Raw genomic sequence first — 4004 nt, 5'->3', positions numbered from 1 at the left:
TGATTATAAACCCTAAAAACTGCTGGCACCATATGCACATGGACCTGCTCCCTTTAAGTGCATCAGTCAATTTCATGCCTATTAAGTTCTGCATCCATGGGGATGGTAATATACTGGTAAGCATTTTTTTTTCCTGTACCGTAGCACTGCAAAGTTGGCTCAAAAACACACAAAGAACAATAAAAAAAAGTCAAAGAAAAATACAACATTATTGGAAATAAAGTTGTAGCATTTCCTAAAATTGACAGGTGGACACTCATTCTGGTAAAATAAACAAATATGTATTTAGACAGTATTTACTGGCTCTAAAAAAGATAAATATTTATCATGATGTGGTATGGTGTTATTATAGCTATTTATTCAAATCCTGCCAGACGATTCTCTGCTTCTACAATGCCACAAGAAGCATGTCAATTCCAGTGCAATTTATATTTTATAAACATACACACTCTCTCTCTCTCTCTCTCTAGATATATACATATAAAAACATACCTTTTATCATCTGGCTTGTCTGTTGCTCACTAGTCCATTTCTCTGGTACTTTCTAAAATTGCAATGACGAGTGCGATGCAAAACCATAAACTAGATAAAGCATTGTAACGTCACTGCTAGAGCATCTAGAAGAGGGAGATGGACTGTGAGAGATTGTTGGAGAGTTTTGTATTTAAACAAGGGTTATTACACTATATTGTAAGAAAGCTTATAAAAATACTTCTTTTTAAATCTGATAGGATGGAAAATCCTTTCTTGTCTATCTACATTCCTCTTTTTGAGCATATCAAGGGCCAAACTGAGAGCCCTTTGCTCACACTGGTGAGCCCTCTTACTCCCACTAGTGGTTCCATTGACTCCAGAAGGCTTACTCATGGGACTATTATTAACAATAATTGTGTTTATTGTTGGTAGTGTTTATTATGGTAGTACCTAAAAGCCAACAACGACTGAGGTCCCATTGTGCCCCCAGAGTAACTCTCACCAAGTATTCACAACCTAGTACTAAACATCATCATTTGTTTGTTAGCCCATTATCAAACCAAAATGCTCAGATACTGAGCTCTCTCACTCTGCTGTCAGATGACTTTTCCCCTGCATCAAATGGAAGCCAGCAGTTCTGAAGTGACAAATTCAACTTGGGGTGTTATAGTGATGTAACGCATGTGACTTCAGTCCAGTTATTCTGATTTACAGCAGTATGGGCAGAAAATGAGACCCTAAGCATTTTTGACAGTTTATACATAGCAAGAACAACTTCACAGGTCAACTTGTAGAAGAGTGGACTGAAAAAAAGGGTACAGTCTACATTTAAACAGCTGACAGCAATGGAAGGTGCCATTTGCTTTTTAGCCACAGATTGGGTACAATCGGGTAACTACAGTGGAAGCTTTTTCACACTAAACTGGCCATCACCTCATAACCTATCAGGAGACCTTCCTAAATCTACTGCTAGGAGGTACCATGCCTTTATTCTCATATTTCTGCTAAAACATTTTTTTTCACAATCCTTTAATTCACAAAAACTGAGGGACAGTACTTGGAGAACAAAGTCAGCAGCAAGAGAGCAAACTTTCCCGACAGTGCTCCAACAATTTGACTTATTCAAACCACCATTAAGTGTGGGAGGGTGAGTAAGTGTTTTGGCTCTTGGCTCCTTTGCTTTCCCATCAGTGTCAACTGTGGTGCACACATCTGTCCACTGAGAGCCACTATATTCGCTTCACACATAGTAGGCCAAAAAATAGCCAGATTATAATTTTTCCACTACTGACACAGGTGGGATTTGAATCCAAAATCTAAGTCAAATATTATGTCTCATCACTAGGCCTTGTAAAGGGGAATGCTCACCACCAGTGCCACTAGGGGTCAGGCAGGGGTGCAGCAGGTTGTCTCCCACCCTGACATCCCCCCTTTTTAGTTATAGTTCAGTCTTATGGGGGGCCTGTCTCTTCTTTTGTGGCTCAGCCCCCACCACCCAGGTTACACCTCCCAGTCCACCCCTTTTGGGTATAAGAAAAGAAAGTCTGATCACAGAGAAGCCTTTCAGTGTCTGCAAGGGCTTCAGGGCTTTTACCTTAGTTCAGAGACTTTGGGATCTGGGCCCTTGAACAGTCAGGGTCTTTTCCAACTAGATTCTCCCAAGGCAAAGGCTCCTGTTGTTGTCATGCCTTTTGGAGTAGGTATGGGAGTCCAGCTGTAATTCACTGGGCAGTGACAGAGGCACTCTGTGACAGATGGCTAGAGACAGTGTTTTTTAAACCAATATTTTTAAATAGAATGATTACAATGCACTCTAGTATGCTCACATTATTTACAAAGGTAGTTTTATAAATAAATGAAAAGCAACAGTTTCTGAATACACACAGCACAATTATTCAAATATTGGTTTCTCACCATAGGTCCTCTGTTTAATACCAGAAGGGGGTCACTTTGTAACCAGTTCAAGTTTGCAATGGACATGATTTAAAAAAAATGATTGTCAGCTTCTTAAATTGTCTTACTTGGGATTTCAAAACCCCTCAAGCCAGTGTTATTAAAATGTTGAATTAAAAATAAGAGGTAATTTGGACACCCCCAAAACAAAAAAATGAAAACGGCAACTGAGTCTTTAAAGCTTCATGAGCAAAAGGCTGTAACTCATCTATAATCCACATGTGGATTCATGTAATATTTCTTCAATTAGATTTATTATCTGTACATCAGCGCAGGACTGAGAACTGCTGATACACTGCAGATGAGGACATTTATTAGTCTCTGGGCTCCAGCCTTTCTTAAAAAAATGATGATCACACAATATAGATTACTTGGCTTATATGTATATTAAGCTGCAATGCCAGCATTTACATTTGCAACATTACATTTTTGCTTTCTTAGGCTCAAGAGAGTTTGCTGCATCTGGTAGGCTTTATTTGCTCTGTTTCCTATACAGTCATTGCAAAGCATGAACAGATAATAAGATTACTGCACAAATGGTTCCCAATTTTGTTTATCTCACAGATAATAAGAAACAGTTACTTACCTTACAGTAACACTGGTTCTTTGATATGTGTTGTCCATATATATATTCCATTGTTGGTCCACATGTCCCCTATGCACTTGAGTTCGGATTTTTTTTGCCAGCTGTGTTTGTTGGGGTAGGTGGCCATGCCTGCACTTGGTGTTCTCATGCCTTTGACCGAGGGCATAAAAGCTGGGGCTAACCCAACTGCTCCTTTGTTCCTTCGCCAGTACAGAATACAGGTGTTGTCAGACTCCTGGTAGCAAAAAAGGAGGATAGGTCATGGAATATATAAGGACAATACATCTTTTAGAATCACAGTTAGTAAAGTAAGTAACTGTTGTTGCTTCTTTGAGTGCTTGGCTATTTATATTCCACGGTTGGTGACACACAAGTAGTGACTAAATAACAGGAGGTGGGAAATATTGAACAATGATTGTAAGACAGCTCTGCCAAAAAGGGGAATCAGATCTTGATGCTTATACTATGAAATAATGCTGCAAAAACATAAGCACAAACCCCCAGAAAGCTGCCCACATATCTCTAATACGGACCATTTCTCAAAGAAGATGCAGAAGCTACTCAAGGTCTTGTGGAGTGGGCCATCACTCTCACCACTGGGTCTTAAGCGGGCAATTTCATAGCACAACCTAAAGCCTGCAGAAATCCAGTTAGAATGTCTCCATGTTGATATGACCTTTCATCCTGTCCCCATCAACTACAAATAATCTGGGAATGCCCTAAATGGCTTAGTCTTATTCAGGTAGAAAGAAAATGCACTAAGAATCTCTGGGGTGTAATTTTAGCCCCACCTCCTTTGCTGGAATGTGGCTTTGGAAAGAAAACAGGGAGAAGTGTTACATGTTCAAAATCAGACTATTTTAGGCAGGAACTTTCTGTGAGGTCTCAAGACTACTCTATCTTTATGAAAAACCATGTACACAGATCACGCCATGCAAGTTTATATTGCCCCTTCCTTTCTGGAAGGTGTTATTGCTATTATAAAGGATAT

General features: G+C 39.5%; 1 long non-coding RNA gene across 1 annotated transcript; it reads right to left on the bottom strand.

Moving 5' to 3' along the window:
• Window positions 1-249: 249 nt before the first annotated feature.
• LOC142071785 (uncharacterized) lies at window positions 250-3313 on the bottom strand. The gene is made up of 3 exons (XR_012667978.1): window positions 3014-3313; window positions 2069-2232; window positions 250-617 (listed from the first exon to the last, which is right to left on the bottom strand). It is a non-coding gene; the product is annotated as an uncharacterized LOC142071785 (long non-coding RNA).
• Window positions 3314-4004: the final 691 nt, after the last annotated feature.

The sequence above is a fragment of the Caretta caretta genome, chromosome 4, assembly GCF_965140235.1.
Source record: "Caretta caretta isolate rCarCar2 chromosome 4, rCarCar1.hap1, whole genome shotgun sequence".
In the NCBI taxonomy this organism is placed as follows: Eukaryota; Metazoa; Chordata; order Testudines; family Cheloniidae; genus Caretta; species Caretta caretta.
This window is presented reverse-complemented; position numbering and strand designations above follow the sequence as displayed.